This window comes from Rhipicephalus microplus, chromosome 4 (genome assembly GCF_043290135.1).
Source record: "Rhipicephalus microplus isolate Deutch F79 chromosome 4, USDA_Rmic, whole genome shotgun sequence".
NCBI classification, from domain to species: domain Eukaryota; kingdom Metazoa; phylum Arthropoda; class Arachnida; order Ixodida; family Ixodidae; genus Rhipicephalus; species Rhipicephalus microplus.
Window position 1 is genome coordinate 16,481,990 of NC_134703.1, and position 26,811 is coordinate 16,508,800.

The 26,811-nt window shown below is 42.7% G+C and overlaps 1 protein-coding gene across 3 annotated transcripts in view; it reads left to right on the forward strand.

The window, feature by feature from the left end:
• The window catches only part of LOC119183490 (irregular chiasm C-roughest protein), a 662,802-nt gene that overhangs the window by 216,990 nt on the left and 419,001 nt on the right, over positions 1–26,811 (forward strand). For all 3 annotated transcript variants that reach the window (XM_075892228.1, XM_075892231.1, XM_075892229.1), the window contains one exon: positions 16,190–16,235. The gene's annotated coding sequence lies outside the window, so the exon portion shown is untranslated. The remainder of the gene's footprint in view (positions 1–16,189; positions 16,236–26,811) is intronic.

Genomic DNA, 26,811 nt, shown 5'->3' on the forward strand with positions numbered 1-26,811 from the left:
ATGATTACAGTGATCGTTAAAGCAATAAACATTTTGTTTATTCTGTATGGCCTCAAAGCGCGAGCTGTTCTTTACAATTTAGAACGCAGGTACCCTACCTATTTACATATTGTTTTAACTTAAGGCCTTAGAGTCTTCATACATTCGTAATGTGTACTTTAGCATATTAATCAGTGAAAGCATATATAACAAAATACATACACGTTTAACCGGACATAATAAGATCTTATTTGGAAGAATTATGCATTTAGAACTCTGACATTTATTTATTTCTGTCTCTTTTTATGGGTGAAGCTCCTTAGGGTGTGGTTCGTTCCATGTTATGTTATTAGCCACTTCCTGTTAATTTTAAGGAATGCTCACTGGATGACGTTGCTTGTCTATGTCCTTGTAAATATTATCACTAGATGGCGTTAGTAGTTTTTGTCGATCCATTCGTCCATCCGTCCGTCCATTTGTGTTACACAGACAGACAGACAGACAGACAGACAGACAGACAGACAGACAGACAGACAGACAGACAGACAGACAGACAGGCAGGCAGGCAGGCAGGCAGGCAGGCAGGCAGGCAGGCAGGCAGGCAGGCAGGCAGGCTTCGCCTCAGCCATCATCATTCACTTCGTGGATATGCTGTGAAATGTTTTTCCTCTGGTTAAGTAGAAGCGATGAACTCTGAAATTGCACTGCAAAGGTAGAAAGGTAGTTATTCCGCGCAACGGTAACTATGTTAGTGTCAGAAGACTCTTAGCCTTATTCCTTTACACATGGCCCACACTAAGCCTCGCTTCCTTTTCCGCAGGCGCCCACTCGCTAAATGACTCAATAGTCTACCTTTAATTTTTTTTTTTCTCGAGCCTTATTTGCCGTCTCGTTTGCGTCGCTGCTGCGTGGTCGCCGCGTCTTGCGGCCGTCCCGCATCACCAAGAAGCAAGGCCTGCTGCTATTGGGATTCCAGGCACGTTTCCCGGTAACAGAGTTGGAACGCCGAGAATGCCGCCGGCTTGTCGTCAACTTGGATCTCGTCGGGTTGCGACCACGAGCGTCCACTTCTGCCCTTATACCCGCGTTCCGCATTATATCAGCTTCACTTGAATTTGCTGTAGTTTTTCGTTCTTTTTTATTATAAGTCACTTGCCAGTACGCTCTCTCTATCGTCGCCTTGTGATGTCTTTGAATTGCAGAAATTTCCGCGACTACCATTGCCTATACATTATCTGGGAAGAGATCGTTGCTTCGCAAGAACATTTCTAGGGGAGTAACTCAGTGCGTTTTGCGTTTGCGCATGGGTGAGAAATCGCAGAATTGCCACGATTTACGTGATCGCCTTGTAAAACTTTACGTCCCAGTGGAGTTACGTTCAAGGGCCCCTAAACTACACCTATACTTCAAGGATAAGAGAGTGGTTAGTTTTTTGCCTTCTCACCACTCTACACACGAGCTACACACATAAACAGATGGCTGTCGACACGAATTGCACTAGAAACATGGGATGTGCCAAGAGATATAATATTGTGTGGTGTTTACCTCCGAAAACGACAATATGATTATGAGAGACGCTCTATGGACTCCGCAAATTTCGACTATTTGTTGTTCTTTGACGTGCGCTAACATCACGCTGCACAAGGGCTTCTACCATTTCGCCTCCACGAAATCGCTATCGCCGAGCCCGGGCTTGAACCCGCGACCTTAGGGTGAGCAGCCAAGTTCCGTTACCATTGACTCAGCGTGACGGACAAATGCCAGTTGGGAACGAAGTTGTCGTTCTTTGTATTTTAAGATGGCATTTAGTGACTCTTTAAGGCATTACTTTGCAGGAAGCCTCGCTGGAGCCAATGCGTCGATTAGGGGACCTGCCTTTGTCAAGGCAACAACTATGTTTCCCTGCCAGGACAAATGCAGGGTTTCTAATCGAAACATCGGTTGCCGCGAGGACTTTTGTTCAACAATTCTTCATATTTGTAATCTGTGTTCATATACAAGATATACCTTTTCTGATAATGTGAGTTTACTAAACGTTGAAGAAAGAAAATTCACAGAGGGGCATTAAATGTAACCATTTCAATGATCATAGTTTCTGTATTATTTTTGCGAGCGCTTTGTGGAAAAATGGCGTGCAAATACCATTCTGGCCACCAGCACGGCGTTTTTGCAGCCTGGTTACTTGAGGCACCGCTCTTGTAATAAATCTTTCTCTTGGCCATAGTGCTGCTTTCAAGAGTAGTAATGAGCCTCTTTTTATATAGGCATGTGCATAAATTTAGTAATCAGCGAATTGGTCCCAACATCATAGCGCACAAGCTCTAGGAATAAACGTAAAACACCTGTACTCTAATTATTTGCTGTTTGTTTTTACTTCTTTCTACTCCGCAAAGAGAGAGCAACGTGGAATCTTCTTTACAATTTATTTGTGAAAAGAATTGAAAACCTGACGCACCCTCGTGCATTATTACGTGCGGAAAAAGTACTTGTTAAATTAAACACATTTGTTTCATTTCTTTTTCTTTTCTGTCAAGAAGTCGCTATTCATGCTCCTTAGTCAATGAAATTTTCATAGGGGTGTAAAGTGATAATCTGAGGTAAGTTATACTGCGGGTTTCACCAAAAAATACAGGATTCAAACAAAACAGAGGTGAGCGTGGTGGTAGAAGGAGATGAGAAATCATTGATCAAGGATGTCACTGCAGGCAATGTAACGACGAGACATCTGTCCTAGCCTTGTCTGAAAGTCGTCACACTAACGAAAACTCTCCTTTTACTTCGTCTAATCAATATTTGGTCTGGTTAATCTCGCTTCCTTATATTTCATCTCCATGTATTTATTGACTTTCAAGCAGCTTTTTTTTTGTAGTCCCGTGATATAGTTGCGTAGAATTTCTAGCTCTGAAACATGACTTGGTGAATTCATCTTTTAAGAAACTGCGCAGCAGGACAGCGCAAAAAAAAAAAGAACAAGATTATGTGCAGGTCGTGCTGTGCAGTCTGCTGTAAGATGATTCCACCCAGCTCGACCAACGTTCAACGCTTGCTGAACTCATTTTCAACTAAAGCAGCGTATTAAAAAATGCAAATCTGACAGACATCGGTGAAGTAAGATATGCTACAAAATATCAGTCGAAGATTTCTAATTTTCAGGAACACGCAGAAGGAATGATGCAGACGTCGTAGAATACGTTAGAAGGACGGACAGTTGGGCGAGTTGGTACGAATACGTGAGTTAATACGTAAAGTACGTTATGTTTTTTAAAATACGTTAGGTAATAAGGGTCGCAATTTTTTAAAAGCATCTGCTTCGAAATATTTGAAGCAGAGGAGGAGCTATCATTGCGACTTAAGACCGCCGTTTAATTCCATTGACGTATTTTGCTGTTGTAGATGTCAATACGGTACAATTGTCTTTATTTGCTAACATCGTCTAGATTGCATGAAGTTGACCCTTATTTTTCAGGAAGCCTCGGAACCTGCAGTCGTGTTTTAATAATATGATTCTATTACAGAATGAACATTCATTACAAAATTCATATTGGGGAACATACGCCAGAAGCGAGAGCTAGAGCAGAACTCAAAAAAGATTTTCTATCAATTATTCTCTTTTGATTGGTTTTGTAGTGTATGTTTAATAATCGCAAGAGCCCTGCCATTATTCTAAATGCCTACCTACATCACATTCTCACAGACAATCACCTCGTTCGGGTTTGAATGACATCGTTCTTTTTTTTTTTTTTTTGCCCAGAACGTTTTTTGTTGACTTTCTGCATTTCGGCTGTCATTCCTGCGAGTTCTTTATGTTATGTGGCTTCAGACTGGCGAGGTGCCACCACCAATTTTCTTTACACCCGACTATACTTTTCACACTTTTTGTTTGGTTTTTTGGTCATTTATCCTCTCTGCCACGCGGTATCTTGTCGTACACGAAATAAAACCATCACTTGTCGGTGGGTTCTTGCTTGCGCAATCGTGTCACTTGCCGTCCGCAGCGTGGGTGACCGCTCGGGCTGGTGACAGGCTGCACTGCCGCTGCCCGCATTGGCGGCCGAACTAATGAACAGAAGGAAGCTCACCCAGTGCTGGGAGATGCATAGAACAGGTCGACAGGTTGGGCTGGACGCATGGTCGGGATAATGAGCTGTCCTCGTGGTAACAGGAGACGTGCACCAACCAATGATGAATGCCAGCTGTTTCCGAAATAAAGAAGCATTTGTGCGAACAACAGAACGATAATGAGAGTCAATAAGATGTTCTTATGTATAGTTTATTGTTGTTTTCGGCACTCATTGAAGCTCTCTTTATCTATGCAATCAAATAGAGGCAAGTTTTAATGAATAAGGGGTCGTCGTAAGCTGACGGAAGGATTAGAGAAATGCAAATCCTTAATTCAGTGTCTTACTTGTTTGCACATAGTGATTACACTTAGGCACGACACAGTATTGTCAATTTAATCAGCAAACGACTATGTCCACGTTTTGTGGGGCAACAAAATGGGATAAAAGCGAACTTACGGTTTTTTAGCGTCAGGACCAATCACGCCAGTATAAGAACTGGAATGAATACAGGGAAGGAGAACATCATAAAACAATAAAAAAGAAACCGATACATTTGAATAGGCTAACATTTAGGTGGCATTCCCATGCACAAGGTCCGTTCAGTGAAGGCCATATCATGGTGACTATGATTTTTTTGGCATCTTTTTTTTAAAAATACTTTCGCTCTAATAAAGGCACACTGTTTCCCTCTTGTGCATCTATTAGCGAAAAAAAAAAATGCGTCTTGCTTTCAGCACCCCTTGTGCGAGGGCGTGAACACCTGCATGGGAAAGCCATCTAGGCCATAAGATATTCGGAAGCTAATTCCGATGCTTCTTCACCTTGCTGTGGGCTTGACCGAACAACATTTCTGCATATAAGAATGCCTTCCTTCGTAACATGCAATCTTAGACGTCAGAATTACCTAGTCGGTTATACGAGCTACAATACTTGGCAGTAGTCATTCTATCGCCAAATACTTGGAGGCTTCTATCATCAGTCAAGCACGTCCAACCCCAGTTATTTCGTACGAGACAGGTTCTGCTCTGTAATATAAACGAGAACTTGCTACAGGGCTTCTGGGCACGGCGTTCTTTTAACGCTCGCATCGGTGTAGGCGCGGCGGGCCTGATCCATCGCACACGCGACGGAGCACCTGCCACAAGACATCGCTCATCGCACAGACGCTCAGAAAAGCATACAGCGTGCCGAAATTGCGAGATGTGGCCTCTCGTGTAGCTGTAGCATGAAACTGTGCGGAACGGATCGTTTACGCTTCGTCCACGGCAGGTCGCGCAGCTCTTGCATTCCGTCGTATCACGTCCCTGTTAAAACTGTATACAGCTGGAAAATTATATTCGCACACGTGACACCCCCTTCAATCGCGTGACAGGTCATGACGTATTTTAGTAGATCTACAACATACATTCAAGACCACTTCTCGGTGAAATTCCCTACATCTTTTTTGCTGCGCATAGCGATATATTGGCACGCCATAACTAAATAGCGACCAACAATGAAAGTAAGGGTTAAAGCTTACATGTGAAACATTCGTAGTTTCTTCTATAGTGGCAGCTGCTAAACTTGTGCTGGGAACTTCAATATATATGGTTAATACAGTGCGTCTTTGAGCAAGCTGTATAATAAACTCAAGAGAATACTCGTGCCTGCGCAGACATGTGGGGCCCATCAAGCTTTTACGAATGAATGCTAATAAATGATAAATATGAAAAGTAGGCAATAAAGATGAAATCTTTTTATCTATCTATCTATCTATCTATCTATCTATCTATCTATCTATCTATCTATCTATCTATCTATCTATCTATCTATCTATCTATCTATCTATCTATCTATCTATCTAGCTATCTAGCTATCTAGCTATCTTTCTGTCTGTCTGTCTGTCTGTCTGTCTGTCTGTCTGTCTGTCTATCTATCTATCTATCTATCTATCTATCTATCTATCTATCTATCTATCTATCTATCTATCTATCTATCTATCTATCTATCTATCTATCTATCTATCTATCTATCTATCTATCTATCTATCTATCTATCTGTCTATCTATCTATCTATCTATCTATCTATCTATCTATCTATCTATCTATCTATCTATCTATCTATCTATCTATCTGTCTATCTATCTGTCTGTCTGTATCTATCTATCTATCTATCTATCTATCTATCTATCTATCTTTCTATTTATCTATCTATCTATCTATCTATCTATCTATCTATCTATTTATACACACACACACTCATAGTGAAGTTCAGAAGGCCACTTAGTCGTAATTCTCAATCTCAAATGAACACGCGAATTTCACCAATGATAGGGGCTCGCACTTTTCAGATATTTCTCATTGGTGCACACAATTCGCGAAAGAAGCTGCGGCGCTCGGAGCGACTGAGTACGAATCCATAATTATCGGCAACCTCTTCGCTGTCTCCAGCGGTATATAACGGCAGAGGGCCAGCGCTAAAAAATATGACCAATCTCAGCGCTCAAGCACACGCCTTCTGCATCAGCGGAGAATTCCGGGAAGCACTGCGCACGACTGGAATCGAACGTATCCGGCGGGCAGCTGCAGCGAGTTTTTCGATTGCGCTCCGTGACCGTGTCCATCTGAGTACCACTTCGCGCTTATTTCAGCCGCGTGACAGAGCTGTAGACGCTTACTCCTTCGCCTTATAACCGTAATAGATTTATTCATTAGACTAATTCAACAGTTGGCATTCACTCACTTTCTAGAAGGCCGGATCTCAGCTTTAATGCGTAGGAAGTTATAAGTGTTAACAGCTTTTCCTGTACCTAATAAGCGATGTTTTTTTTTATATTTACCATATTAAGCTGCAGCGTGCGCCTAATTGAAAATGTATGTTACGTATGGTGCGGCAAGTATGCAACTCTTTCTTGGTTATGATGTAAAGTGATTTTGATAGGAAAAATGAAACATGCTTGAGACAAGGCGAAATTGAACAAGAAAGTAAAAAAATGCACCAGTTTTTGCGGTGTGTGAAGTGCGAGGTGATCGCCCGTATTAAAAAAAAAATCACAGCATATCCACGGAGTGAATGATGATGAGTGGAACAGAGCACTGGAGGGTTTCATCGCTAAACCGCCAACCATCCGCGATTATGGCCCACTACATTGTTAAATATGTGACAAAGACTGTACATATCTATAAAAAATTTTATTATTTAAAAGTGGTAACTATACACCGCTTGCAGTCCACCTTCATTTTAACGGGTTGATGGTCGGTGAAGTGGTGGATCGGTCATGGCGCGCAATGATATGTTTGCAAGGGTGAAGTAGTGGGCAGTTGCAAAGGTAAAACAATAGGCGGTCACGTACAAAAAAGTAATGGACACAGTGCGACAATCTATGGTTCTTTAACACGCACCTGGATACAAGCACACGACCACCTTGCATTTGATGTAGGCTACTTTTCAACAGTATTTGTTTTATGGTCGGTGAAGTGGTGGATTGGTGATGGGGCCTAGTGGGATGCTTGCAAGGACAAAGTATTGGGCAGTTGGCAAAGGTGTTGGAACTATAGGACGTCACGTACATGCATACAAGAGATGGACAGACTCACGCCTTTAGGAGCTTCACCCCTAAAAGCATTCTCGTGATAGCAGTGTTCATTCTTTACGGCAATCGCTTTAGAGGTCTAACAAAATGTGAGAAATGACCGTTGAAGTCAACACGAACCTGTGCAAATAGCATCACGCAATTAAAGATGGCGTCAAAGCGATGTCATCTGTGATTTCGTGTTTTCTTCGCATATCCCCGGAATATAGATGTTATCCCGACGTCACTGTGACGACACAAAACATAACACGGGGACGTCATCGCATGACATCGTCGCTTGCTCAAAGTTGGGCCACGTGAAGAGGTGAAAAGTCGGCGTTAAGAAGGAAGATGGGCAAGATCAATACAATCAGTGGACTAAAGGAAGGAAAAGTAGGCGACTTGCACCTTTTAGTCACTTTAGGGGAATGCATGAGTGACCCGTGGGAGTTTTTTAATATAGGCTCCAAAGCTCATGCTGGTCGTGCTTGTATAGAGGGCTAATGAATAACAATGAACTAGCATGTGATTAGAAAAACTTTTAAAATCGGTCACAGCTGTTCCAACGCGTATCTATAAGCTGAAGTTTATTTTATTCAACAGAACAAACGCCGTGATGAATGTACGGCCAAACGATCAGAGATGGAACAGAGAGTGAATTGTAAAGGCTTCTAATCTCAATGAAATTAACATTTGTGGAGTATTTCAAGCACAATATACGCTACCCACCTTTCTCTAATGCCGAGCAAAGCGGGTGCGCCAGATGTATAAGATATACGCGCTTTATGCATTTGCTTCAAAAATAAGAACTATAGGAACAAAGGCAAACAAACGATGTGGCTGTTCTTGGAACTCAAGGTTAGAAAAATTCGGAGCTCCCGTGTTTCAGCTGTGTTTCATTCCTCCTGTTCCTAAAATATATTTTATCTTCATTTTTACTTCGTAAAAAGAAAACAGTGAGGATGTAGAAAAACTAGGCCAGAGAAGCAACGGTCCGCACAGAACCCGGTACACACTGGGTGCCACGTTCATGGCTGGCCATACAGGATAGTCTCAACGTTGCCTTTGTTTGCTTAAGTTCCTGTTCAAAGCTTGTCTTCGTACAATCACGCTCGGCTGGTGTCCTGAAAGCCGCTTCTACACTGTGCTGCATCGCGCAGCAACTCACCCTTTTGTGCCATTGTGTTTTTTCTTAGACTAGGAAAGGGGACACTTGAACAAGCTTGGCTGCCGTCCATGATCTTGTTTTTGATTTTTTTTTCTTTTTTTTTTTGCCGCGTTTGCTCAACTTGTCCGCTCAAGTTAGCTCCTGTTTTTGCTTCAGTGCATGTTGATTGACGCGTCTGGCAAAAGAAAGCTGAGGGGTATGCTGTGAAAAAAAAAAAAACTAGGAGTATGTCAGGCCGGTGTGGCCCTGCTGAATATCTCACGACTCAGCGAATTGGACTAGTTGGCACTGAAAGGCGCTACGGTGTGGTGAATGGAAGGACAAAAAATAAATAAATAAAGGAAAGAAAAATTATGGCAGTTAGAGCGTCAAACGAATGCACTGGCTGCAAAAAGAAATGCATTATTCAGTTACCCGAACAGTCGTCCGGCATCTAGACTGCAGTGTCTGGACGCATGAGGAAGACGCGCTTCTAGCAGCCCGTCCTGTTCTCTACCGGCGATTGGTCCTTGACGCTCAAGGGTTTTCAGCATCATTCGTCTCCTCCGCGCTGGGTGCGAGGCGATCTGTCGGCCCACTTCAATGTACAGCGTCAAGCTTGACTGGGCATGTCTTAGTCACTTCAATGCCGTCCATTCTTCACATTCTTCTTTCCCTACATGTCATTCCTTACGTCAAGAAATAAAGGGTGACCTTTCACGACAAGTGTGGATAAAATGAAGCTATATATAAAAAAAGAAAACAGTGGTGAGGAGGTAAAGCAATTTGGTTTACATCACTTGCGTTCACAGCTATTATAAACCATTTAAAAAAGTTGTACCGAATAAGCCGCACTGACACGGCCTATTTCACTCGGTGAACTTGTGTTTACGTTCTATTTTAGCGCGATAGCGTTAAAAAGCTTATTGTGCAGAAACTGTGGCGTTGGTGTCATTGGTTGTGAGTGAATAATGATCATCTTATGCGTGACCGAAAAATCAAGAGTGATGCAATGATAAAGAAATCCTGGATCACAGTGGGAATGAAACCTGGGTTTGTTTGGTCCGACTGGGGATTGAACCCGGGGCATATTCATGGTAAGCGGGTATTCTACCACACACCCACGCCTCTGCTTGTTAGTACAGAGAAAATACCCTCCTCTGCTTGTACATGCAGTGAAAGTAACTATCGTCCTTTTCAAACACATGACTTCTGCATACATGTTTAAAATGCAACATGAAATGTGGCTGTAATACTGCGTGGTACAAACGTACGTTGCCGTCATGCGTCACAACAAGGCATTATCATCATGGCGGCTGTTATTCTTTATGTTGAATTTTTGGTTTTTTGGAACCACTCGTATTGGGACTACGACGACTTCACTTTCGGCGTTCGATGAGACATCTGAGGGTTTATTCTTGATAAACAAGTCTGACCTAGTGGCCCAAGATATTTGAATAGCACCTCTGTCGTAAACACGCACAGCTAGAAACGTCAAATGCACATCCGCAATGAAGATTTATGTGGCGCAAATAGAAATAAGCAGTTGATAATCTCTATGAATGCACTTTATTTCGCGTACGGCGCTTTATCAAAAAATCCTAGCCTTGCTTGCGGTAACTTCTCGCCTGTTACCTGGCGTCTTCAAAATTCAATATTTTGGTCGATGTGCTTCAGGCGCTGCTATTTTGAGGTTCGCTCGTTGCCTCAATTAGGGGAGTGGACCGAAGCGTGCGAGATATTAGAAATGACCACCACCCTCGTTTCCACAGAATTGCGGATGAGCAGTGGTTGAATAGAGCCTTGAGAAAATATATACTAATGGCGACCTCGTTTCGTCTTTCTGTAACGAGAAAAATGACGTGATCGGTTTTTGTGTGATTGCCAATGTGGCTTAGTCTAATTAGGCACGTCATCATGACCCAACTGAATCTTCTCATATACTGCTTATATATGTATACTTTCCGGCAAAGTTCATATATATATATATATATATATATATAAAGAACACAAGCGAGTACACGTACGAAAGAGCAATACTTTTATGCCAACGTTTCAGCCGTGGCACGGCCTTCGTCAGGGAAACTTCCTGAACTTCCTGCTGAATATATATATATATATATATATATATATATATATATATATATATATATATATATTTATATTTATTTATTCATTTATATAGGCAGGCATGGTGGTTGAGTGGCCGTAGCGTTGCATATAGTCCAATAGATCCTCCGTGAGCGGTCACAACGTGATTTATTTCGACGTTTCGGCCTAGAGCTGGCCTTCATCAGGATTGTATATTAAATTCATCAGAATTATATATATATATATATATATATATATATATATATATATATATATATATATATATATATATATATATATATATATGAACTTTGCAGAGAAATATACATACAAAGAAAACTCCACAACCACAATGTTGTGATTCCATATTACCGCATTTTACCGCGAAATCGTTAAACAGCTCGTTTATGTCTTTGCTGTACGTTTTCTGTGGTTATCTTTGCTCGCCTACCACACTTTCTATGTATTATAAGCAGCCATAGAACGACACAGGTCTTGATCCACTTTAGTTCATTCATTCCTCTATTAGGTGCAAACAGATGTTCTTTTACGTCACACTACTGAATATTTCATTGAAAGTGCCACAAGGAATCAAACTGCGTGAGCAATAGGCTAGGCAAAAACTAAGCTACGAGAAGTGAAGTGAAACAGTAAAAAAAAGCAAAAAACGCCCAGCTACTTCTCAGAAGAAGGGGCTGCAATATGTGAAATCCAAGTGCAACCTAAACTATAAGCAGTGGCTGTTGTCCTAAATATATTACCTCCTATCTCCGCAATGACGCACACATTTTCGTCAGCTGGACTCGGCCTCGTAAACAGGTTGACCTCCTCAGTTGCTTCCTCCTACGACGAGTGACTCTTTCTCTTGCGCTGCACATGTTGTGATTGCGTCACTTATTTTCGCTTTTTTTATCAGCTGATTAGATCTCTCAATATTACGAATTCGACAGTATGGCGGAATTCAATAAAGCAAGACCCTTATGCAACGCCTAGTGTTTTTTATTTGTTTGTTTATCGTATTTAGGTGCTTCTTTATTGGAAGCACGAATTCGCTCAAAATGTGCCTGATTTCAAGTATGTTCACACCTTCGGAGAGAAAATTCCTTCGAGGAAGATTGCGGGATTAACTATTACAGTGGGATCCAGGTTGGACACACTTCTATGAAGAAGCTAGGAGAGACTCAAATGTAAAGAGGAAGAGGAGGAGAAGCAAATGTAAAGATGTCCACACTTAGCATTGACATACGCACAAATCAATGACTTTATCCCCTAGTTCATCACTAGCAGCCATACCGACTGGGAGTCTGAATTAAGGAGCGCAGGAACGCCTTCGTAGCGCTGCGCATAGCAGACGCATGAGGCCACTGTCTCAAGATCTCTTCTTAAAAAGCATCCCGTCAATAAATGTGGTGTATCGTTGCATGATAAGCAACACCCCCATTTTGCTAATTAGACAGCCAAGTCAACAGCGTAGGCAGAAATCTATTGGGGGGAAAAGAGTTGAAACCTCCACCCACAACCCACTGTCTGCAATATTCAGCTGCATAGGAGCTGTTCTATAGCCTCCTAAACATGTAAGTAATTGGAGCATTTGTAGTTTTACGTGCCGAAACCATGCAATGTTAATTAGCCACGTCTTGATAGTCAAATTTCCATCATCTGGTGTTCTTTAAACGCACGAGCATCGCAATGCACTAGCCCTTATTTCGCCTGTACCAAAATGTAGAGGCTGCAATGAATCCCATGACCTGGGGGTTTGCAGCGGAACCACTGCTCAACCACGGTGCAATCCTAACCAGATATGCAACGCAGTGATTTTTCGCTGTCCACTTTTATAACTACAAGTAGCTGCACTTTAAGTATATTTACCATTTAGACCTTATAAAACACTCGGTATGAAAATAAACTGCATGACCCAAATTTTGAGGGCGGCTTCTATTGTCCCACTTTCGTGGCTTACCTTCTATATCTCTAGTTGGCAAATATTCTATAAAACGCTGAATACGAACAAAATAGAGCTTCAATATGAACAAATGCTCTGAAGACCCTAGTTTAATAAAACCAATGAGGCTCTAAAAGCGTTTATACTTTAGACGTGACAAACACTGCTTTTCAAATATACTGTGGGTTTTTTTTTATACGAAGGTTACACGACAAACTATTCAGAAGAAAACATCGCGGTAGACATCAAAGCAATGCCTCTTGCCAGAGAAAAAATATGACTTGGTTTCTGATTGGGGCAACATTCGTAAGGAAAAAAATATTAATACATAACCCTATTTCGGCTTATCTTGCGCAGATAACGAAATTTTGCCAACAAGCTAACGCTTCCTTTCAATATCTGCGAGCGAATTAATGAGCGCAAAGCAAGGCGAGCCTTTGACGCGCCCAAATTAATACTGCCTAAACTAACGACGACAGATAATCCACGCCCAGAAAACTAGGAACCATGATTTGCTGGCTCACAATGTATACTCATCGAAATTAAGCATTCAAGAATGTATGCGAAGAGTTCCATTTCTTTTCAGCTTTTATAATATAATTTAATGCAACTTTATAGGCCACCGTGAAGACGTATGAACCAGACAAAACATTGCATTTGAAGCATAATTTCCCTGTCTTCTGATCACTCTCAAGTAAGTTGTTTACGCACGGGTCCCAACAAAATAAATGCTCGTATTCTAGTATTCTAAATAAATCATATCACGTACGACAGGTCTCTTTAGAACAAGCCGACATGTAAGTTAGTGCGTCTCATAAAACGCAGCCGCCCTTTCATTCTTTCATAAAAAAAAAAACCTCGTGCCTAATTTTCCTAATGAGGTTCGAGCAGAGTCTCTCGTCCTCGCTTCAGGGACACTCACAGAATAGGCGCTCGAATGCCGCTATACGTTACATACGCTACAACTTACCCTGCCGGCCATTCCAATTACAATTTAGTAGATGTAAGGATGAAACCGTAGCAGCGCTCCACAGGAGACAAATGAATTATTACGTTAGAAGGTAAAATATGCCGCTTTATACATCATTACTGAAAATAATTCTGATTTTTCAACTCGCAAGCGCGTAAGCGTACGAGACAAATGGGCGTAGTGGCATAAGGCCAATAGCATTGTTGTATATTTAGGTCTACTTATTATCACAATATCATGTAGTACACAAAATATAGTACTAACAGAAAGAACTTGAAAGCATGTACTGCGAATACTCTAAACCACTTTTATTTCTACACCAAAGTCAGCTGGTCGGCATGGTGATTACAGCAATTCAAATGCAGTGGTGGGAATAAACTTTAAAATATTTTTCTCCAGAAAAATAAAAAAAGTTACGCTTCAGTATGTTACACAGGGAGAGTATTGCCTTGACACCTGGGCATGCCTCTCTCCATGTAAAAAACACGCTGATATGGTAGCTCGAGAACACACAAAGCACAGCGCCATCAAGAGAGGTGTCCAACATGCACGATGCATCACCAGAACAAAACTGCGCTGGAACGCTACAACATTACCAATAAATCTGTATGTTCGTCCCACCACCACACAAATCAGTCAACCGAGAGGACACGTACTGTTGCCCGGCGGCAGCTTCAGAATAATTAATACCCGTGCCTTCACAGCCTTCCCCTCTTCCCTTGCACAATATACTTCATAATGCCCCTATTGTAGAGCGAAGACCACGGTGTATCACTGCACCTCAGAATGCCCACAATGATCGGTGTACGCCCTATTTTTTCACCCCGTTGGGTGATCCAGCGAGGACGTGGTGCACGTGGCGGCACCGAATGGAACCCGGATCTAAGGACTCCAGCCAATGAGGAGGGTTCTTTAGGCCTGCACGAAGAAAGTTTCCTCTTTCTCTCTAATCAAGTCTCTGTGGACAAAGTTGCTTTGATTCTCAATAGTATAGGCTTTTCCGCGAATTTTTCTTGGGCCATTTCAAAGTGCTACTTACTTCTTAACACAGGTCAAAGCAGCATTGTAGCCAAGCTCAGGATTTCATTTTAGAGCTTATGCACCGCACCCAGGCAGAACAAGAATAATGACAATTAGTGTATTTAGTACAAAGCTTCATTGCAGTAATTAATACATTTTATCCACCATCGCTTTTTGTAGAAAATCTCCCGAATACGCTAAAATTCACAGAATTTCACTTACGTGCTAAAATGAAAATTTCATAGCTACCATAAGGATGCTCGGAAAATACAGAAAATTAAAGATCGAAGAAAAGCGTGAAATCTTGCTTTCGTATCTGTTTTTTTCACTATTACGTTAATTTCAAATCATGGTCACGTTAACAAAGAAAAATGTGTAGCACGAAATATTTTGAGAAAATACAGTAGAACTAATGTTTATATCTGTGTAAATTTCTCAGATTTCTTTCATAGAGATGACTTTTTGGCGTAGGCCAGGGTTTGTGACAGTTAACTTGGAATAACCCATTTCTCTATTGTTCCCACCTTTTTTTTTTTTGAGTGCGTTATGAAGATTCACGACAGCGTGAGATAGCATACGACAGCTGCGTTAGAGAGTCTCGATCCGTGCAACGAAGGCGAACAAGCGCATCGAAGCACGTTAGACACGAGCACCATCTGGCAGTTATCTTCGAATACGAAGGAAGGCGTGCAAGCCCGCGGAGAAAGCTGCGTGCCTGTCTCGGAAGCAATAAGATGTAGAACGCAAAGCGATGGGCAGGTGCCACCACCATGTCGTCTTAGCAAAACGTTGGACACACTTGCCTTTTTGAGCATTGCGTTGCATTGTCAGCACAGCGTGATAAACGATACGGTACTTAGAATTACTTATATGTGCCTTCTTTAGTTTCAAGACTCACATGCAAAATATTGACGTGTTTTTGTGGTGCCTCAGATATGCGCAACTTCGGTTTTCAATTGACAATCGCACAAGTATGACCGCTGAAACTTGAGCAATATTTGTGGGTGCTGGGGTAGGGTTGGCCATTAGTTATATTGCTTGGTGCCATTTGGGGTGTCGTTACGGTGGATAAACAGAGAAATTTACAGACAGACAGAAATACAGACCAAAATTTTTGCGTTGAAGTTTCCCAAGAAAGACTATCGTCTTTAAAGAAAGGTTTATGTAAGTAGGTAACGAGTGAATGAACACCACAGTAGCAGGCTTCTCTGATACTACTCTGCTTTGCAGCGTAGGAAGGGGCCAGCTTCGGAAATTAAGGAACTGGCTGCTGTACACAGCACGAGGTTCTAAGGCTAAAGGAAGAATAATGAGAAGAGAGGGCGTCGAGAAAATCTCTTGAAATTGAGAGGGCGTAAGCTTGCATAAGAAATGCTCACATGCCAGTTTTGAGCAGCGCTTGATTGCTTGATCTCTTGTTTGTTGCAGATTCACCGATTCTCATCAAAGCTTGCCCTTTGAAGCCACCAGTCATGTGAGTTCATGCACCTTAACGGCTCATCCTATAAGAGCATTTGGAAAGAAACACTTTTTATTTTACGTAATGTGGTGGTTGGCATATGATTTCTGGCATCTGCCCTTATTAGGCTAGATTCACACGCCAGAGCTAAATCCCACTGCTCCGTGGACTGAATAGTCACGTGATTTGTTTCATCTGGTGCAGCAGCGAAGACGTCCTATGCTCGCGGAATCCTCGAGCATACTCTCGACTCCTATGCTTATGCAGCGCGAACATGTGGTCATGCAGGCCACGCGCTGTGAATGAAAACCACCTATCCACCACCAAAAACCACTCGACTCTTCTACTGTCACATGAAACACATTCGGTCGTTGCCGCAAAACTAAAACATGTGGATTTTAAGCCGGCAGCCTGCTTCCTAACCATGCCAATCCAACCAATGTTGACAGATGGTACGCTAAATCCTCTCGATCGAGAGCAGACGACCGTCAAACGGAGGGACCGAAATAGCGGTGAGACGTTTCCATCCGTGCCGCGAGCGGAAGAGAGCGGAAGAGAGCGGAAGAAGCGAGAGCGGCACGCTTTGATGACGCGCACGTCACGTGATGCGCAGACCACTGCGAAAATTCCTCCTCCGTTCCCTCGTGTGATTCCACCTTTAAGAACGATGTATTTGATTTTGAATAATGAAAGGTGTCGAGCACCATGCCATATAATGATTACATGTATACAGCTTATAGTGATCCGATGGCAGGTACAAGTGCACAGCACGCGCTGTAATAGAAATGTACAAATTTTACAAGTTTTGATATTTTCGTAAAATATAGTTGAACCAACAGAGAGATACACATGTTACTGCTTATACAGGACAAAAGAGCATAAATGTCTTCGGTGACGCCCGCAATAATTGATAACCAGGCGATACGACGTAGCTGTGCTACAAACTGTAGTAAAAGATATTGTTGGTATATCCCGCATACATTGTGCCAACTGTCATAATTCGAATGTTTGAAGAAAAGAGACCAATTGGAGAATTTTTCATGGCATTAAAGTTGAACATTGAGAGTCATCTTCGATGCACAAGATAATGTGGATGCAGTCCCCTTTATCTCTGCGCACACCTATATACAAGTTAATATTTCTGAATCCTTTTCTTTTTCCTTTACCGGCTCACATAATAAGAGTGAAGAGGTTTCACCAAGACTTGGACGCTTCGTAATAGGCTAACGCGACCACTTCTTGTCTCCTCCGCTTTCCGACAAAAAAAAAAAAAAACGTGGCTGATCCCCGGGCATATATAGGAATCGGTATAACAAAGTGAAACGTGTATTTACAGACGTAGTTGAGCGTTTATTGTGCATTGTTTCAGAAACAACAATAAATTTCAAAATCACGTTAGGAATGGCAAGTCGATTGAAACTTGCAGCGCACACCTCAAGCAGAAAGCAAGCACGAAATTAACATACACAGTACGAGCGCGGAATAACTGTCACAATTTTTTCCTGCGTCGCGAGTCAGCCGCGCGCTCCTTCGTAAACACGGCCCTGACAGTGGGCGGAGTGACCTTCGTCCTCTTCCGAATTACGAGTCCTATGAGCCAAAGCCTCCTAGATTCCTAAGGTCTTTCCGATGACTGCGTGACGTCAGCCTGTGGGTCCACGCGGACGCTGTGTTCCAATACTCCGGAGCGTCGCGCTTGCTTCTACTGGTGTTGTAATATTCCATGATGGGTGCGAAATACTACGGCACGTAATTGAGAAGCTTTCTCGGGCTCCAGTGGCGCATTCTGAAAGTAGTTTCGCTCTCGTAAGATGAAACTATACGACACAAATTAAGCTTTATTCCGTTCAAACGTCACTTTTCCTTCAGTGTTGCTCATTTTCGTGCTGCGTGGCCTTATTCTACGCATTGCCTTGGATGCTCTCATTTTTAAGCCTGCAGATCTTGTTCAGGACAACATTGGTTGCTATGCGCACAACCAAGCGCAAGATAATTTGTGTGGTGTAGCCATTTTCAGATGTATAAATGTCAGTCTGTAATTCAGCAAAGGAAAGTCCAGTGAAGCGACAATACCGCGTCAGTCACTGCATGAGAGAAAGGCTTTGTCATATTCTCCCAATGACAGCTCTGCACAACTAACTTCATTACCAGAACCATGTCACAGCGCTACCCCAAGCACATCACTTGGAACAGCGCAACCACAAGGAAGCGATCGGAGTTGCACTCCATTGAAAACAACAGAAGATGAGAAATCTGGGAGAACAGTCAATGAGCATTTAACTTGAGGAGAAGGATTGTTTTTGATGACAAGAAACCTTACGCACTCGTTACTGATAGGTACTGTCCAGAAATTATTATTGCGGATTCCTAACAGCTTCGTCTTGAAGTCCGTATATGAAGACGCTCTTGAAGTCCGTATGAAGATGGTCAAGTTGTGTAGACTCAAGCGAATTGTTTATAGCTTCTTTAAAGCAGCGCTTTCCCTTCTTGCGAACTTTATCGCTGGTGATTCACGACGTGTTAGATTTGAGGACACGTATTTTGGACAATTCGGAAAGATAGAAGGTACAACATTGTGGTTCAGCTTGCGTTTCTCTTCTTATACTTCTATTATCCTTCCTGTTCGTTCATCTCGATGCAACAGCGTCGTTATGAAACTCTCTGCTTGGAAGTGAAGCTCACGAACCTGCGAGCGCAAGAAAAAAAAACGGCTGTTATAAATATGCTACACATGAAACATAATACGCGTAGACATAGCCTGCGGATAGATGTTCCTTCATAATTATTTACCTACGATATAAGCATGAGGTCTTTCATTAAAGAAAAAAACCACGCAGTGATGCGCCTCACATAGCAAACAAAGCTTTTATTTTTTTTACGCAACGCTATAAATATTGTTATCCACGGACCAGGCAAGTACCGCACCTATAATTCTTCATTTCATAAAAAATTACCAAGCAAAGAAATCAAAACTAAAATTAACTTCGAAGGTGGGTTTCGACATCAGCAATGAAGGGAAATCACATTTTTCTACTGCTTTTGTTTTATCTCTTGCATAGCATCATGAGAATGCCATTTTTATTGTCGCAATAAGTTGCTACATAACACGCTTCATCAGAGTATGGTTTCACACATCAACATGCAGGAAACAAAACACCGAGACCAAGCCAGGCGCAATTTATTCATAGATATGCGGGGTACATCCCAAAACCGCCAGATGATTATGCGAGACGCCGTAGTGGAGGGCTCCGGAAATTTCGACCGCCTGAGGTTCTTTAACATGCACCCGAATCTGAGCACACGGGCCTACAACATTTCCGCCTCCAACGGAAATGCAGCCGCCACAGCCGGGATTCAATCCCGCGACCTGCGGGTCGGCAGCCGAGTACCTTAGCCACTTGACCACGTGGCGGGGCTAGACGTAATTCATGGCAGTAAGAGCAAAATAGAAGGTATTTTAACTATACTGTGAGAAGGATATCCATCTTAGCACTGTCCATTTACAAGTGCACTCCACTTATCAGTGAATATTCATGGGAAATGCATGCTTTTTTATCGTTGTGTTGAAGTATTCTCAATATGGATGAAAAGAGTATTCTCTTTCGATAATTACAGCTATTGCTGCTAAGAACAATGATTCACACACCCAATACAGCAATGTTAGAATTCTTTACCTTCGAATGCACTGTTGGGGCAAAATTTTTCCGTGTGATGGCTTGAAGCCACGCTTCTTTCTGCGCGTCATCTCTCGGGAATGAATACACAAGCATATTTGGCCCATTGTCATAGTTTTCACGGCACCCTGGAACACAAAACAGGCTTATGTTGCCCGAACTTGCACTCGTTGGGATCTTTACCATTCGTACCAAACTTTATACGGGCATTAAGACGTGTACGACAAAAAAAAAAAAAAGAACGCTCACACGGACACTAAGAACCCTGAATCGAGCGCGAACACACACCACGAACAAGGCAATTTGCACAGCAGCTTGACGCACACACGCTGATTTTGCCCTGGCAAGCGCGCCAAGAACAGACGAGGAGCCAGTGTAGCCAGACGCTTTTCCAGTTCTTCCACTGGACACACTCCGTGAACGTAGCACGTGGGTAGAGGAGGAAGTGAAGAGGCCTAAAGAATATTTAGAGAGTGTTGCTCCTACGCTTGCGCTCATCGAACACGCTCTAATAGGCCTCTTCACGTCCTGCTCTAACCGCGTGCTACGTGTCTTCAATACGGACTTCAAGACGAATCTGTAAGGAATCCACAATAACAATTTTTGGACAGTATCTATCAGTATTGAGTGCGTAAGGTTTCTTGTCATCGCAAACAATCTTTCTCTTTAAGTTAAATGTTCATTGACTATTCTCCCAGATCTCTCGCTTTCTATTGTTTTGAATGGAGCGCCGTTCTAAGTGTGGTTTTGGAGTAGCGCTGTGACATGGTTCTGGTAATGAAGCTAGTTCTGTAGAAGCTGTCATTGGGAGAGTAGGACAAACAGTTTCTCTCATGCAGTTGCCAACGTGCTATCGTTGCTTCGCTGGAATTTTCTGTGATGGAACCACAGACCCACATTTATATATGTGAAAATGGCCACACTGCACAAACTATTTTGTGCTTGGTTTTCACAGCAGCCAATATTGTCTTGAACAACGTCTGCAGGCTGAAAAATGAGAGCATCCAAGAAAATGCGTAGAAAATGGCCACGTAGCGCAGAAATTAGCAACACTGAAAAAAAATTATGTTTTAACGAAATAAAGCTTACCTTGTGTCGTATGGTTTCTGCTTACGAGAGTGGAACTACCTTCAGAATAAGCCAGTGGTGCCCTAGAAAGCTTCTCAAATACGTGATATTCTATTTCTCGCTCTTGACAAACTATTACAACACCAGTAGAAGCGAGCGCCACGTTCCGGATAATCGGCAAGCCGCGGCAAGCATAGCCACGTTAAGAACAGCAAGCAGCTCGAATCTCACAGCGTGCACCTAAAGCACGAAGCACACACGAAACTGGCATACACATGACGAGCGCGAACTAACAACTGTCACATTTCATCGCTCAAAGGCGTGCCGTTCCAACAGAGAGAAAGACGCACAGAACGTGTGCCAAAGTATACACAGGACAAGGGCGAACAACTGTCACAATTCTTCCGGCATCGTGTGTCAGCGGAGCGCAACTCTAGTAAGTGTGGCCGCGGCAGCGTTCGAAGTGACCTTCGTTCTCTCCCGAATCACGTCTGATAAGCGCGCGCAAAAGAGAGAACACGCTCCGTGGAGGCAACGCTTCATGGAGGCGGCGACCTTTAGAGGGCACCCAACGCGAGGTTTTCGCGCCATCTCGCTGTTGATAACTGAAACGCGCTGAAGTTTTGAAGTTCTAAGTATTGCCATATACACCGTTTGGCTTGCCGTTAGCACTCCAGACAACGTACGCCTTGTGTCGTAGCGGTGAGCGCCGCACGCATAGAATCGAGAGGTTGCTGGTTTCAATCCACGCAACAGATGTTTGCCTTCTATTTCTTTCTTTGTATCTTTTCAGTATAAACTTTTCCACATCACTTTCGTCACGGAAGTACGTGAGCGGAGCCATGGTGGACCCCGACATAAAACAGTTTCGTGTTAAGAGACCCTACACAGGCGCTATGTCGGGAAGAAACTGCGCTAACATTTGTAGTATAGCGTAGTAGAACAGGTAAAGAACAACCAAGCGTCAAACAGTATGATATCTGTAAGCAGGTACCACACAATATGAACTGCGTATAAGGAGTGAGCCGTTCAATGCTTCCCACCCATTACAAAGGGCTCGGCCAAAACTCTTCACCGTGATCAACCACCACACGAACAAAGTGCAATTTATGTGTTGCGAATGTGTAGCGGGTACCTCGCTTCTCGCAGAATTATGAATAGTGGCGTAGCAGGTGCTTCCGAAATTGACAAAAATAATGATCTGTGGCATAGTGCACCATGCAAGCGCATTTGTATTAGTTGCCCTAAAGTTGTTCTCAACGGCTCTACTTTTCCAGCTTCCTGAGTGACTGTGTCGTGCTTTCTGCGTAGACCTGGCTGTCTTTTTTTCTCTCTGTGTTTCTTTTTCTTTGTTTGATAAGACTGTGGCGGACAGATAGGACAACACCTTTTTGCAAGATTGAATTAAGGAGGAGTTGAAAATGTAAAAGATGTGCAAGTTCTCACTACAGCTTAACCTGATTGAAGTTGGAATCATATTAAGTTCTTTAGCTTTTGGGGTTAAGGAAGACCACTTCTTAAAGCCTTCAAGTTTTACAAGTACTCAAAAGGAGTTGGGATAAGAATATCTAATTAAAATTAGGAATACTTTGGGGCCTAACAAAAGTGGTTCTAGTGCACTTTCTTTGACTGAAATTACCTTTTTGTGAAATCCTTCATATAAGTTATATTCGCAAAGTGCTTTAGTAATTGTTTATTAACTGAATTTGTCTTGCAAAACTTTATTGGTTTTGAAAAATTTCACGACCTTTTTTTAGAAAGTTTTTTAACTATTCGATGAGGTCGAGCCTGCAGGAGCTAGTACCCATTTAAAGCAAATGGTTTAGTAGGGCTGGTTTTATTTGTGCGTATTGAGAATTCTTAGTTTTTACTAATGACTCTTGACCTACTTTGATTTTAAAAGATTGAGTGAAACTGCTAATCACAAGGCGATCAACGATGCTAGTTAACCGTTCTTATGTTCATGTGTTAGCTATTTAACAATTAACTTCCGTTCTGTTTACCCAGCTAGCAAAACTTACTCGTTCGTATAAAAAGGCTGTACATCCAAACGCAATACACATAGTCACATGAAATATTTTTATAAAGGAACCACACGTTCACCAAGTTTACGTACCGTCCACAGAATGTTCAGTAGGTTCTTTTTTCTCGACGTGGCACACGTCCAGAAGGTAATAAATCTTATTGGGTAGACTTTGTAGCATATTCATGTCAATTGTCTGCACTACATCAATGATACCCATTCTGAACTCGACTAAGCAGTTAAGTAGGGGGGCTGAAACCTAGACAATAGAATGCAAACTTTGTGAGCTTGTAATTCTTTTAATTACTTTTTAATGTGTGCACGAACGAATTTTGGAAATATAACCTTTTCATTACAAATGCATCATTTATGCTAGCCGTGTATTTGATGAAAATGATGATTAAAAATGGCAATCCAGCTGGAACGTACAGTATGCACACTTGACATGCTGTTACCAGTAGATGTTAGTGCGTAGTTAAGAGAAGAGTGCCTCACAATTGTAATCGCCTTGCGTGCGTATTTTATTGCCAGTGCCAAAAAAGTCTCAAAGCTTCTGTTCAATTATCGATCTCTTCTCGATTCACCGTGTATATGCGTATTCCATATTTGTAACCATCGGTAGGCGCCGTCGACATACTGAGGCGCTTGTATCAACGTTACGGCGCGGGCTACGCCCAGCCCCAGACTTACCGCCATCCTCTATGCATGCTTGACAACAGGCACAGTCGCTGCAAAGCTGCCTCCGAGCACAGAGCGTCAGGGAGGAGCCTCCCGCGAGCTCATGGAAGGATGTGGTGAGCTTTGGGCGCCCGCACGCCGTGACATCGCTACATGCGCCTCAATATGTCGACGGTGCCTACCGCTGCTTACAAAAATGGAATTGCTCTACAGCGAAGCCATTGCTACCACAGTTTTGACCTTTTCAAACGATCTTTGAAAAGGCAGAAAAGTAAAAAAAAAATCAGCGTATAGTGTGCGCCAGCAGAAGGGGATGAAAACCAGAAGGCAAAGAAGTGTATATCGATTAGCAGTTGGAGCAGTCACCGAAACGGCAAACGCCATTCCCGAGAAATTTCCGCGCAAAGACGGCCCGGTTACCACAACAAGACCAGACGCCCTGATCGCCGTAATGTATGTGGCAAGCCTCCAATGCTCGTTCCTGCGCAACTCTTGAATCAACAACCGATGGCGAAGACCGCAGGGACCACCCAAAAAGCCAATCGCTTTTTTGCGCGAACGCCAATTCTATCGTTCCTATCTGGACGTTCCATCTATGGGAAGGCATTTTTCATTCTGCTCCTGCTCAAGACGGCGGTGCGGTATAGGCCCCTTATATGTGTACCTCTGTTTTTTTTTTCTTCGACTGCCAGCTGATTGTGATATCGGGGTGTGTTTGATAAATAATGATTGGCTTGCGATAACCTGTTACTTAGTTAAGGCCTGCGCCGAAATAGCAACAGTAGGTCCTTTGCTGTTACGTCATCTATTGTTTCCAACTGACTGAGCTACTTTTTGTTGACTTACAGATTGCCAAATTCCTGTAAGCAGCAGCAGCTGATGCAATGAAAGGTTTCTTTTTTTTTGCGCACTATCTTTGAGTAGCCAAATAAGCGAATGCCGGTGGAACGCCTTGATAGAACCGATATGGACAGTAAGGACCTTCTTCGAAGTGTTCTTTATCTCCCATTCTTGCCTTTTCAGCGTATCGCTTCCCCTCGCCACTCCTTACCACTACACCTGTACTTGAATACGTTCCAGACTCCACTGCCTCATCTTGTTTTTCTGTTATTGTGGTATAGTGAACTTTCATTAGTTGTGCAGCAGACAATGTAGCACAATAGCACAGCGAACATATCGAAAAGGAAAAAGAGGGAGTATAGCCGGTGTTTGTAACACCAGGTTTCATTGCATTTTGTAAAAAGAAAAAAGGAATAATGGTGACAGACATAGAAAGAAAGAAACATCAGAAGAAAAAAAGACAAGAAAATATGGTGTCAGAGGAAAGCTGCATCGAAAACAGAAGTAAGCACATAGACTAACGCGATGTCAGGCAACGTAACTGTCACAGTCCACAAGCTCCGAAATACGGCAGCAATGCGTGTAAAGCCTGAGTACGCAGAAAGGAAATCATGCATGCCTGCTCAATAGAGTGACTTCTTTCTCTCTCTCATGCATGCTTGATTGGCAACAGGAGCGCTCGCGTAGCACCTTCACAGCTTTGAGCTTTGTACTTGCGCTGGTGTTTGTTTAACCATGGCATTCACATTGCCAGTTTTTTTTTCCCTACCATGTATCATTAGGCTGTATAATGCAGATATAAAGCATATATATTTCTATTTCTCTATTGAGTTCAAATCCTAAAGCTTTATTCTACTTTGACGCTATATGATAAACACAAACAAACGTAGTCAAATTAAAAGAGAAGGCTGCTGCCTTCCACAGAAAACAATCATTCATCATGCGCGATTTGAAAGTTTTGGCAGTCATATAAACTTTTTGACCACGTATTGCAAGGAAGTTAGCCTTTAACTGCAAACATTTGATCCTGGTCGCAGGATTTATTCCCGTTTTTGACAGCTGCATTTATGTGAAGACAGAACTCCTGAGGTCCGTGGGTATAGTAGTTATTCTGGTATATGGTATAAAAATTACAAGTGGTGTAAATTTATGGAGATCTCTGGTATGGCATCTCTCACGATAATATTGTGCTTTCTGGACGTGAAAGCCGTACATTTATATTAACCTCAGGAATTTTCACTCATCCACTGAAAATTTTTTGAAGGAGTACGCTTGAGGAATGATATTTCATTCAGCGACTGCATTATTGCTGTCTAAAACAACAGATTGGAAGTTTCTGTACGCTGCCAATAGATCTATGCAATCCGATCACTCTCTTTTCAAACTAGCCCCTTATTTTAGCTTCTTCCTTTGTCACATCGTAAACTGCTATGCGAAAAAAAAAAGAATCAATAAGGTGTTATGTCTGCGAGCAGTGGCACACGTGGATGTTGTTACATTGTTCCCACGCCTGCGTGCGAACTACGTGGCGGCTTTTTCACAAAGGCCAGCACCGATGCGCTCGAATAAAATGTTCCGTCGCTCAGTTATTCTACGCGCTTTCGAAGACTTCGCCCGAGGGCTGGCTTCATGCAATCATTATCCGTGGCGTCGCTCGCACGATCGCTTCCGCACGCGATCCGCGTAGGGCTGAGCCTATTTTTTCAGTGTGCGCGCACGCCTACGTGACTCGACTACTGAACACACACAACAGTTCGCTATGGCTGTTCCACTGATTTAGCCCCCTCATGGTTTGTAGCTTACGCTTCGGGTTCTGGAGTTCTCTGTACTTTGCGAAGAAATAGGAGTTACGTTAGTCGACTGTGGTGCACGCTGGAAAGCTTGAATCGCTTCGTAGAGGTGATGGAAATCATCGGAGGCTCTATTACACAGGTATGTTCTCCAACTATAGAAAACGCATTCACTTGAGCATTCTGTGCATACTTTGTCAGACCAGTTTTGTGTACGTGCTGCCTTCCCTGTGGTTGTCTACTGTAGGCAACCTTCCGAGGTTGCCTACAGTAGATAACCTACATTAAAGCGTGCGCACAGGGGAGTTAGGGGCAAAGCAGGAGGGGCAGCACTCCCTCTTCATCAAATAATAAAGGCATCAGGTCTCTCCAACACCTATACTCATTTGTACCTCTCACACTATCGTTTAACGTACGGGGTTATTAACGCGCAGGTTTCGAGGATAATTGCGGCAGAGGACCCCTACAGTTGCATTCCTGAAACTGCTTACTTCCATCATTCACTTCCAGAAAGCTGG